Source organism: Hibiscus syriacus, unplaced genomic scaffold, assembly GCF_006381635.1.
Source record: "Hibiscus syriacus cultivar Baekdansim isolate YM2019G1 unplaced genomic scaffold, ASM638163v2 tig00012370_pilon, whole genome shotgun sequence".
NCBI classification, from domain to species: domain Eukaryota; kingdom Viridiplantae; phylum Streptophyta; class Magnoliopsida; order Malvales; family Malvaceae; genus Hibiscus; species Hibiscus syriacus.
Genome location: NW_024062270.1, coordinates 468,129 through 481,965, shown reverse-complemented (window position 1 = coordinate 481,965; position 13,837 = coordinate 468,129).

Sequence of the window (13,837 nt, the reverse complement as noted above, 5' to 3'; positions counted from 1 at the left end):
AACCACCCATTACAAAATCTCACTCTCTCCTGATGGAGATACCACAACATCCACATTTATCTTACGAAAAACACCACAACAACGACAGCAACTTTGTTTTTCTCCGCCCCCCCCCCTACATTACATTCTTTAATTCGTGTTGGAGAAATGTTGTTTTCTCTTAAAATCTTATCTCTTCTCTTTCGCTAATTCGATGATTGTCTCTCCCTGTTTTTATCGATCGAGAGAGAAATGGACTATTTTTTTTATTGATTTCAGAGCTCTCATTGAGATCGAAGAATAAAAACAAGAGATGTTCGTTAATGGAGGACTTCGCTTTGTAGTAATTGCCTCTCTTTTTGTTACGGGTAAATTTGATTTCTTGAATCTTGATGAAGCAAAACGCATCGTTTTAATCAGTTTTCATTTTTAGACTCAAAAGAGCCCTGGATGGGCGTGGGTCGGGTCGGATTTTCGGTCCACCCGACCCGATCCGTAAATTATAAATCCTCCATTCTATCCGAATCCAACTTAGAAAATACACACCTTCCACTCGATTCGAACTCGATCCGATTTTTGAGATAAAATCCGGACCCAACTCGAAGTAATATATTTATTAAAAAATATTTTTTATTTAATAAAATATGAATTAAATATATATATGGGTATTATTGTAATTATTTTTAAATATATAAAGTAAATTATATAATTTTTTCAAGTCAGATATTTTTCACCCTAAACTCAAACTTGATCCGACCAATATTTAAAAAATTTGAATCGAACCCAATTTTTTTTAAAGAATCATATCCGATCAGGTCGAGTTGTTACATATCGAGTTTGATTTTGATGCCCATCCCTAGCCATATTCCTTAACTTGGGCTGACCCATTACCCACTTATGAGAAAAATCATTTTTTAACAGGAAAAAAATATGGTAAAGTACATAAATGATCCAATGTCCATACGATATTATTTTATTGAGTATTAAAAGTTACAAGATAATCATCTGACTATAGAGATTTACTTTGTTGAGTCCTCTAACTATTAAAAGTTATAAAATGGTCACCTGGCTATTTATTATGTTCCAAACTCGTCCTTTTACGTTAAAAATTTGATGGTAGACTGAGCTATATGTTAACATGCTGACTGACATATGATAAAATATAATATCATAATCTCAAACGACTATCATACCTCAGTTAACAATGTTAACGTCCAGCTCAGATGTCCGTTAATTTTTAACGAAAAATGACAAATTTGGAGCGTAATGAATAGTTAAGTAATTATCTTATAACTTTTAATAGTCAATAGATTTAATAAAATAATTTTCTAGAGTCAGATGATCATTTGTATATTTTACCCGAAAAAATAATAGTAACCTGAACTTATTATTATTATATTAATTCGATCGATATGATGATTATCATAATATTTAGTAGGGTGTGTATGAAATGTCATCCAGCTCAGTTAGTAGAGCACAAGGTTTTTAACCTTGAGGTTGTGGGATCGAGTCCCATGGAGAGCATTTCATAATTTGGAGGTATCCTACGGAAGTTGCTCTCAACCTAATGTTGGGGACAGTCTACTATCTTACCTCTCTTTACCCCATTACATATGTGAACAAGGGACAACCAACCATTTTAGTAGGGTGTGTATGTTAATAATATTTTGTAGGATGTGATTCACTAACTCTGAAGATCTCGAGTGTTCGAATGTTTATTTTCAATGTCTCGATATAGTCATATAAAAAAATATTTATTCATAGACTGAATCATATATGCATATATTTTCAATATATTAAAACAATAAATAAATATCATCTCATTTTATTTAAAAAAAATAGAATGCATCCTAAATTCAATACTCTCTTTTTTTTTACTCCAAGCCGTGGACAGATTTGATCGGAACTTCTTTCTTTTATTTCACAATTATGTTTCTCATGGGCCAAGATGGGTCAAGGCCCTGTTTTTAAAAATTCAAAACTCAGCCCAACCTACCCAAATTATTTAAAAATGTGAGTATAATTTGTGTTAAAATTTATATATAAAAATCTATATATTACATAATTTATTTCATTTGAATCCATAAAGTGACATCAATAATAAAAAGGAACATTTTGAAACTAAGACCTACTATTTCTCATCTATTTGTTGGTTCAGGTAGTGATCTTAAAACTAGGTAGATTTGGGAGGATTCAAGTGTTAAAGTTCCAAAGGTTCCATGGCATAGCCTAGTTTGGTTTCCAAGACGTATTCCCAAACACAATATCATTGTGTGGATGGCTATTTTAAATAGGGTTCCTACCCGGGTAAGACTTTTGAGAATGGGTTTAAGCATCGAGAATGATAAGTGTGTGCTCTATGGTGCTGAGGCTGAGACTAGAGATCATTTGTTCTTTGATTGTGGTTTTGCGAGGGAGTTGTGGGTGATATTCTTACTTTGTGTGGTGTGACTCGCAGAGTTAGTTGTTGGGATAGGGAGCTAGCATGGGTTGTTCATTGCTTTAAAGGGAAATCTCTTCTTGTGAGGGTGTTTAAGCTTGATTGGGCTGGTCATGTGTATGACATTTGGAATGAGAGAAATAGTAGGCCTTTTGGAGGTAAAGCTAGATTGGTGGGTGATGTGTTGAAGGAAATCAAGGAAGCCATCCAGATTCAGCTGAAAGGATGGGCTATCAGCAAAACTGATCTAAGGAACGATTCCTTTTGTGTGAAGTGGGGTATTTCTTAACTGTTTGTAATGGTTGTTTCCTTAGCTGTTTGTAATGGTTGGAGTTAAATTGTTGTTTATGTAGCAGGTTTCAGCTTTTCCTGGGTAATGAAATGGAATTATCCACACAAAATAATAATAATAATAATAATAATAATAATAATAAAAGGAATATTATTCTTCCTAGAAGTCTCGGGTTTCAGTGGTTGCGTTTACAAAATGTATGTACGTTATCGATTACTAAGAAAAATTCTAAACATATACAATATTATAATCACCTCAAACTAATAAAAAATGTATTTCATCTATACTAAACTCGACCAAACCAATCAGGGATTAAACATAATTTAGGCAAAATGGTCACTTTTGCCCTTGTAGTATATACAATTTATCGTTTTCGTCCCTATTGTATTTTCGTATCAATTTAGTCCTCAAAGTTGTTTAATTACATCATTTTATACCCTAATCTTAACTTAAAACCCTAAATTCTAAACCTTAAACCCCTAAACCATAACCATAACCTTTAAACGCTAACCTTTAAACCCTAACCTTTAAACCCTAAATAAAAGTAAATATTTTAAACATCGATACAATTGAACAACTTCGAGGGGATACAAAAATACGTTAAGGGAAAAAATAAAAAAAATTATTCGGGGTAAACACGCCAATAATTTATTTGTATCCTATCCACACAAAAAACAAATGAATCACAACCCATCATAAAAATCTTCACTTCCTTTTTTTTCTCCATGTTAAAAACATGTTGGAGAGGGACAAGTGATGACATGGAAGTATAGCTTTCAGCATGTTAAACATGGAGATGGACAGCTTTAGAAATCTTCATTTCATTCAAATGTTTGGTGACATTAAACTAAAAATGTTGAATTTGGTTGGTGGGTACTCATTATTTGATCCAATTTAATAATTTTGGATGAAATTATTAAAGTATAAATGTATAATCAAATATGAATTAGGATATTAAAATTTTGTATAATAGAAAATACTAATGCATCAAAATTTCGTTGTTCATTTTTAATAATGTCGGTTTCTGGTAAAAATTTCCAAAAAAAAAATATATTTCAAACTTGAACAACTCAAGGCAGCTGTTGTGAGTTGAATAACAATAAGGGTAAACTACACAAGATACCATTGAGTTTTAGGTAATGTATCGTTTATACTACTGGACTTTCAATTTTATCAATTATAATACTGAACTTTGATTTTCGTTTCAATTATACCATTGGTCCATTAAATCGTTAACAGATGGGTCAAAACGATGTCGTTTTAGTGAGGTGTCTACATCGGTAGGCATTAGCCACGTCATCATGCCGTTAACGTTAAACAATTTAATGGTATAATTAAAGAGAAAATCAAATTTCAGGATTATAATTGGCAAAATTAAAAGTTTAATAATATAAACAATATATCGACTAAAGTTCAATTGCATCTAATGTAGTTTACCCTAATAATAATTTCCTAATTCAACCAAATTTAGTGTGTCCAAAAACTTTGATAGTGAAAGACCTATCGAGAATGTCTTGTGATCTCATCCATTCCTAACCTTTTTGTCTCTTATGTATCCTTAACTTTTTAATGGCTTAAAATATCATTTCTATATTCCACAATCTAGGGTTGTTCAAATCTATCGAGAACTATTAACCATTACTGTTAATTGATATAATTATTATTATATTTAACAGGTTAATTTATCAAACCGTAATACTAAATAATTTCGGTTAATCGAGTTAAAAATTATGATTAACTGTTAATTTTACGAATTTTGATAAATGGTTAACAAAAATATCCAGAACCGTTATTAAATTAAATTTATAATTATATTTCTAATTTATTATATCTTTACACAAATAATAATTTGTTATTATTTCTAAATTATATATATATTTTTAATAAAATTTATACACAAGTAACTTAACATATATATTTTATTACTTTTAGTTTTTTATTTATTTGAAAATACAGAAACATACTTATATAAATGTAATTAGGTGTTTATTGTTAGGTATCAAAATATTGACAGATGTATATACTTGCACTGGTATAATTATATGTTAAATGTTATACTTTTTTATTCACTTACACCAGTGCAAGTATATGTTAAGTTCAATATTTTTTAAATATGAATTATAATTTTTTTGACAAATAATTATAATAGGTTAATTGTAAGTTAACATGTAATCGAACCGTTAATAACGATTAATCGTTAATGGTTAATCATTTTTTAATGACTAAGTTATTATTAAAAAATATCATAAGCATTATAACGATTAACTGACCTTTTAAACTAAACAGTACAATTAATCGTCCATGATCAGTACTACCACAAGTGCACAATCTATGTATTCGTGCTACATTTATGTATTTTTACATATTTATATAATTTTCATTCCTCAATATTTCATATTTGTATTATATTTTATATTTTAAATACCTTTTTAATAATTATTTAAAATTAAACATAAAATTTAATGTCAAACAAGTCTTTATTTTCATGTTTATATATCTTTTATGATTGTTGATTGTGTGAATGAATTAACGGAAATAGCATGGCGTGAAGTAGGTCTGTAAATGAACTGAACGTTCAATGAATCATTCATGAACCGTGCGGCGGGAAGTTCGTTTATGTTCGTTTATTTATTAAATAAACGAATATGAACAAGATTTTGCGTTCGTTTAATTAAATGAACGAACATGAACAAAGGGTTCGTTCGTTCATTTACGTTCGTGAACGTTCGATTACATGTTCGTTCATTTATGTTCGTTCATTTATGTTCGAACAGAGGGCAAGTTGAATATGTTACGAAGATTATTGAAGTTATTTGGATTTCAAGAAGATTTTTTATTGAACAAATTAACTTTAAGACTTTATTGTGTTCATATACCTTATTTATGATTTATGTATGTTTTTTTCGTATTCGAACAAATTAACTCTAAAGCTCTAGGTTATATTAATGAATTTTAAGTTGTTATTCTTGTTGTTTACTTTTATTACATTCATTTGTTGTGTTCGAATAAGTTTGTTTTTTTGTGTTTGTGTTGTTCGTTTATGTTCGTTTATTGTGTTCGTTTATGTTCATTTATGTTCGTTCGTTTGTGTTCGTTTATCATTTAAATGAACGAATATGAACAAGCTATATTCCTTAATGAACGAATATGAACAAAAAAATTTTGTTCGTTTATGTTCGTTTATTTATTAAATGAACGAACATGAACATACCTCCGTTCGTGTGCGTTCGGTTCGTTTAGAGGCCTAGCGTGAAGTATTCACCTGATTATTTTTAAATTTATTTTTTTCGGTTATTAATTTATTTAATTAATTGTATTTATTCTATAATTTTATTTATGTTTATCTCATAAAAATTATATATATATATATATATATATATATATATATATATATAATTTCTGAATCTATCACTTGATGTAAAACCCTTTCCATTTTATTAACACTATATTCATAAGCTTCAAACATAAAACATTAAAATAGATATGAATATTATATGATACATACTATTCATAAATTATCTTATATTATTAATAAGCTTATATTTATTTTAATTGTTAAATAAAATATTATTATTTTACTTGTTTAATTAGTGAAATATTGTGTTTTAAAATATTAAGATTAAATAGGATAAATGATATAATAAACACAAAAATTGTCTACAACGGAAATTATCCATAGTTGTTGATGGCTTTGCTCTATTTTTTCCTCTGTCTTTTATAATTTTAAGACCAAATTGAAAGAAAATCACATGGATCAAAATGAACATTTTAAAAAATATTATAGTAAAATTACATGTATCAAAATCTTATAAATAACTACAGATTTTTGTAACAAAAAATCAAACTTTTAGGTACGACATATTAAAAACGGAACAAAATTAATGATTTAAAATTATCAATAAAACATAAAAGTTCAAAGATTAAATGATAAAATAATGTTTTTCATAACGAAAACAATGGCAAGGAGTCTTCAATTTTTGCTAATGCGTTATAATATATTAAACGCATAGTTGATTAAAACATTTAAATAATGGGTGGTCTTATTGATCAAATCAAAATATCGGTGGTTAAAATGATTTTTGAACATAGTTAAGTGGTCATTCGTGTAGTTTACCCTAAAAATTAATGTAATTAATATTATATTTTAAATAAATTATATTTAGATTTTCAACTAAATTATAATTATACATAGAGTATTTTATAATTTAACGTTTTAAGAATTAATTTATCGATACTCGTCATTAACGTTCATCAATACTCATCAAGCATAGAAGAATCATCCTACTTTAATTCAATTAAATTGAAAAATTACAGTAATTTCACGACAAGCAACCATTAAACCGTCACTCTGTTTTGTCCTAATTGTGTATTATAATATTACAAGTACGTAACCTTAAGCAACTTTGTAGGGACGCAAAGTGACCACGTAAACATGCACTGCAAAATGTTTTGTTATATGAGTTTAAGTTTAAAATATTCATCGATTATTGCTTTTATATTTTAACATCGAAAAAGCTTTATAAGATTCCCAACTGTGTCATGTTAATGCATCTACTCACGTGATCATATGATTTGTTTAATTGCTTCGCCATTTTATCTTTAATTTTTTAATAGAGGGTTCTTCATAAAACTACTTTTAGGTTAAAATAATTTTGTTTTTAAATTAATTTTGGATCGGATCGTATCAGATTGATGGATAAGGTCAGTCTGTTGTTTCTATGATTTTGCTGCTGTCCTCGTCCAGTTGAACTCTTCTTTCCAGTATACCGTATACTGTTTTTTTTATGTATTTTCTGATTGCAGAAATATACATATGATTTTATTTTTTTTAAAACGTAAAATTTTAAAGGTATAAAAATAAATCATTAAAAATTCTAAAAATACAGCTACTTCTAGAGTCCCTTGATCTATCCCTATGGGATTGTAAGGACCAAACATCAAACTTTGATAACATAAAAATATATACTATAGGCATCAACTAGGAATCATTTAGATTTTATTTTTCTTCATAAATCAAATTTATTATTTTAAAATTTCAATGTAATAAATTCCTATTTTTTCTAACCTAGTGTTTTTTTTTCTAACCTATTTTTTTCCTTTATCTTTGATTTTTGTTTAACCGACGACGGCGACAATCTTAATATTGATTGTCAACTTCCGTTGATTACTAGTTCTCTTATTTCTTAAACTATGACATTTGTTTTGTTTTCTTTTTAAGTTTTTTTTTTTAAATTTTGAATAAGAATATTCGTTCATGTGACATGTTTTTTAATTAATTTGGAGTAAGTACAAGACAATAGTTGTTCATAGATAACCTCTCAACCTTTCGAAAATGAATGCTCACACCCCTGACATTTATGGTATTCAAACCCGAGTCTCAAAGAATAACAACAATTCCTTTACCACAGAGACCACTCGGAACAAACTCGTTGTGACATGTTTTTCTCTGCTCTTGTGGCACATATTTTCTCTGATCTTGTGGCACGATCCTCGTAACTTTTGGTACGTTTTTCGTAAACCTTTGTGGTCATTTTGTTGCTCGCACAAACGATATTTTTTCTGATTGGTTTGTCGATGATCAAGTATAGTCAGATCCACTCTTTGGTAAAAGGTTTTTTGCCGATATAATCAGAATTTTGTAGCGAAGCAGTCTGCCAGATAATTTGGTTCGGTCACCACACCTTTATCATTTCGTAAAGCATCTCGTTCGACAGAAACAAGGAGTTTTTGTAGCACCCCAAATCCTGAGTTAGTAGTTTCTGGTTTACCCGAGAGGTAAGTGGACCTCATAGAATCAATAATTCAAGTAGTTGGGCTTAATTGGGTTTGGTTATTGCCCAAATAGCCTGAAGAGGAGATTTTTGAATGGTAGAAAGATGAGAATGACCAAAGATACAATTAACCAAATTTAGAAAAGATTAGAGATTTATATCTCATTTCGACTTTTTCCTTTCATTCTCCATCTTTTCATTCTTTCTCTCTAAGCTCTATAGCCAATGATAAGCCTTTTGAGCCTTTTCTTTACCTATTTCAAGTTCAGTTTTCGTTCTTAATCCCTCAAGTAGCATGAATTTAACCATTCAAGCCTTGGGTTCTTTATTTATAAGAGAAAGTTAGGGGTTTTATCATCCAAGTCAATGTGGGCCATGATTTATAGCAAAATGAGCTTCATTTCAGGATTCAATCAGCAAGGTAGTGTATTTCTAATATTTTGAAGTGTTAAGCTTTCATAAATTTCATGAAATAGCTAAGATTTGAGTAATTGGATATTTTAGAGTTCAAAATTGATTCTCGCCATAAATGATATTTTAGATGTAAAGAAAGTGTTTTTATGATGCCTTAAGACCTTAGTTAACTCCCTAAAACTTCAGTACATTTTTTAAAATCAAACCATGACCTTTAAGGTACTTTTTAGAAGATTCTCGAGCCTAAAATAACAAGTTCTAGATTATAGTATCGAGACTAGGAAGAATAATACCGAGATTGGGGTGTTCTGAGTAAAATTATGGGTTTCTGGGCAGGGAGTATCGATATTGCCCCTTTGATATTGATACCAAGAATGTTGGTATCGAGATCGGACCCTAATTTTCAATAGCATAGTGCATCTTTAATACTGATACTCATAGGGGTATCCATACTTGACCCTAGGGTATCGATACTACAAATAGAGTATTGATACTACCACATTCGATGACCAGTTTCAACTCGGTTAAGGTCTATAAGAACTTAGGATGGTCTGTAAGGAATAAGCTTAGTCCGTGAGGGATGTATTTGTCCAAATGGGCTTATAGACACTCATGGGAGCGGGTTACAAATAGAGTAACCATAGAAGACATAACTCATCCAAGTACATTCAGTGAGAGCGTAACAGATAACTAGGGACGGAGGATCAGTGCACAGGGTGTACCGACGAGTGGTATGACAAAGGAAATAGATTATGGAACAACAATGTCGTACATCACAAGAACAACGAGAGTGTTGGACGCATAATATTTCCTTTAATTCGAGGGTGAATTGGGGTAAAACGTAGAGTTGCAAATAAAGTATCGTTACTCAGGAAATGAGCCAAATCAAATACAAGGCCAATTAGAACCACAACCAGTAAATAATAACCCCAATAATTGTCGTAAAATCTCAAAATGCTTAGAGATTTTCCCAGAGTTAGAGAATGACTAAAATACCCTTAAGTAGCGAACAACCAAATCATTACAGACTATCAATAGTAGTAGATTATTTAACCCTCACGTAACATTATTGACGAAGGAACGGGCGAGTAACAATTAAAAAATAGTAACAATCAGAAACAATAATAATAACATTAAAAACAATAACAATAACGACTAAAAACAATAACAGCTAGAATGACATAAAACTGACCTTCTATGACACTTGGGAAATAGTTAGGACACCTGAGTTACTTCAGCAGTAAGATGATTGTCTTGTTGTCAGTATGTCCATGTATATACCAGTTGGTGCTACGACACTTCTTTTACTAGCTGGGCGCCAGATGCCCCAAGACTCGACAGAGAAAGTTGATGAGTTTACGTTTTCGATGCAACATTTCGGATCTCACCCCGAGTACCTTCGAGTATTCCGGTAGGCTAGAGGGGTGTGTAAGATTCGAGATACACAACTCTCAACCGCACCATGATGTCTGCCACAAATTTTTTTTTTGTATATCATATAATAGTATCTGATAGAGGGGTGTGAGCTCCGAGATGCAACCCCTCAGTTGTACCATGATGTCTACCACAACTAGTGTATGAGTCACAGCAGAGTCAATCCTACAGTCAGACTATGCAGAAAATAGTCCGTATGATATTTAAATAATGCCCAGTAAAGTCAGTATTGTATTTAGGTAATGTGTAGCAGATTCAAACATTAGGGGTTAGTGACCCTTACTTCAGAGATAGGACATCTAAGCCTTAAATAAGTAGTACTTGATCTATATCATATATGTACATACCGTTTAGTATCAGTTCTTTAGCATGCTTGAGTTTATGAAATTCTTATGTTGCACTAGATTAGTGATTACTGCTGGGCTTGTAAGCTCAACATTCGGATGTTTTTCGTTGGTAGGTTAGTAACATGAGCAGTTCGTGGAGCACCGTCGCTACAGGACTTCCAGCATCTCCTTCAGAGTATTGTACTGTAGTTTAGCATGCATATGTATATATAGTACCTTACTTACGTATTCAGTTTATTAAAATCAGATTTGCATTATTTTATTTTAAATTATGTGTCATGGAACTCCGATTTTTTAATTTTTTTAATACAGTTGTGTTTTATTTATGGTATCATTCAGTTTATTTGAAAAGAAAATGAATAGGTTTTGAAATCAATGGTTGCCTCGGTAGCCCAATGTAGTACTTTAGGCCCATACAAGTTTAGGATGTTACAGTTTTATGAAGGTTACTGAATTATTTTGATGTTAGTCTGCATTCTCAAAGGAATATTTCGTTATCTTCATATATTTTAACTTAATTTTTATTTTTGTATGGAATTTTTGTGATTATTGTCCCTATTTTTCTCTTTATAATTGGATATGTTTTAATTCCAATTATTTTTTATTTTTATTAATAAAATTTAGTTGTTATTGTTAATTAGTTTCCATAAATATTTTCCTACAACATATGAAAATCTCCATTTCTTACCCGTGTGTGTATATTATTTAAATTTTATACCCATAGAGATTTCCGCGGTGCATGTACCTAAAACCTTATGAAACAAGAATTACTGTTAGGGGTGTAAATGAATTGTGTTTGAACAAATGAAGTTATGTTTGTGTTCGTTTGTTTATTCTTAAAATGATTCATGTTCAATTCATGTTCGTTTAAATTTTTAGTATTGTATTCGTGTTTGTTCATTTATTTTTTAAGGCGTTCGGTTTTGTTTATTTATTCTTGACGAACATGTTCGCTTAATGTTCGTGAACGTATTCGTTTATATGTTAACGAACGTGTTCATTTAGCGTTTACGAATACGTTCATTTAGGGTTAGATGTTCAATTTTTAGTTTTACTATTTCAGGCTAAAGAAAAAAAGGGTAAAATTATAATATTGTTGCTTAAATTCTTTAAAATTCACTGTTTAAATTACAATTTTTGTCATGTGTTCAATCTAGTCACTATCATCACCAATATTTAAAATGTAAAAAAAAAATTGAGTAAACGAGCTTGTTCATGAACACAATTAAATGAGTCGATAAACGAGCTTATAAACGAGTTTGTTCATGAACATAAACGAACCGAACACACATCTATTTGTGTTCGTTCATTTATTAAATGAATATAATTTTTTGTTTACACTCGTTTACTTAATTTAACAAATGAACATAAAAGAATACCAACGGTTCACAAACAGTTAAATGACAAATACCAAACATATTAAGTTTATAATGAGTGCAAGCTAAGGGGAATCTTTTGCAGCTTGTTAAATGAGATTGATAGTAAGTTTTGTCTTAATTCATTGGCTAAATTTAGCACGATTGGATCATTCGATAAAATAAATATAATTTTAGTATTTTAGATGAATTGTATATTGCATATAAATGGTTTTCAAATCACCAAATTAAGTTGGCAATTATATTTATAAAATCTATTATTTTATTTTTTTTCCTCACCTATATTTAGGGTTTATTTTCAAATCACATAATTTGGTCAACATGACTTTATTTTATTCATTATATATTTTTATGTAAACATTCTTTTTGCTCATTCTCTGCCATAAAAAATATATATATTTGATACATTTTATTTATAATTTATAATTTAATATTTGATGGTTTATTTTTAAATTTAAAACATATAGTAATTAGTTATATAAATTAAGAAAAATATATATCTTTGGATTGGACTTTTTAATACTCGAATCCACTGATCTTGAGAAATTTTAAATATAACATTTTATAAGATATTAACTTCTTTTATGAATTAATTTATAAAAATGTTGAAAATAAAACACAGTTGATTTTTATTTATTATTCAAATGTTTTGATAGTTTCATCTACTGATTTTTATTTTATATATTTTTATTAATAAAAATTTTCCCATTTTTTAATATAACAAATCCACTTTAAGCAACTCAGTTATATATATATTGACACGGTGATCTAATATTTTATTAATCCTTAAGATTTTAAATTCGAGCACTAAGAATATCACGAGTATAAAAGTTAAATGTTAAATGATTGAGAGTTATATTTAAACAAATATTTTTAAATCTAAATTAATAAAAAAAACATTTGATTGCCAATATTAGAGGTGTAGATTAGGGTTGGTAAACCTAGGTTAAGCTGAAAATAATAAATTATTAAAATAAATTTAAGTGGGACCCATTAAAAGATACTGTCGTGGGGTTAGAGCGAGACCTGGGGCGGTCAATGCGGAGCCTGGCATTTTTTATTTGTTTTTTTTTCTCAACTCTTTCCATCTTCACCCATCCACTTGCTACCATACACGCGCCAATTCCCTCTACTACAGTTTTGCAGTATTATGTTATAATTATGGTTCCACCCTCACTATGTTATAATTATGGTTCCACCCTCACTATTATGTTGGAACTTTAAATTCGATCATATATATTTTAGTTTGGTATAATTTAGTACGTTTGTTTTTATCAAATTGTTAGTATGTATCTAAATTAATAACTCCATTAAATTTTTTTATTAAAATGAAACACCAAATCATTTCAGAATAATATTAAGTAATAAGTATCTAATTATATAAAGGTAAAAGGGTCACTTTTATCCTTGTAGTAGACCAATTTAACATTTTCTCCTATATCTTATTTTCGTATCAATTTAACCCTCAAAATTATTTAATCGTATCATTCTATACTCTAAACTCTAAACCTTGAACATTAAACTTTAATTTATAAACCACAAACTATAAACCCTAAACAATAATACATGTTTTAAGCGTTGACGTAATTAATGAACTTCGATGATTAAATTGATGTGAAAATACAATAAAAATAAAAATAATAAATTAGATTTATTATAGGGGCAAAAGTGATGCTTTTACCTTCTATAAATTTATTCCATGATACCTTTTTGAATGACATTGATTGGTACCAATTTGTACGGTCGTACATACCGAAAACGTTATAAAATTATAACACCGAATT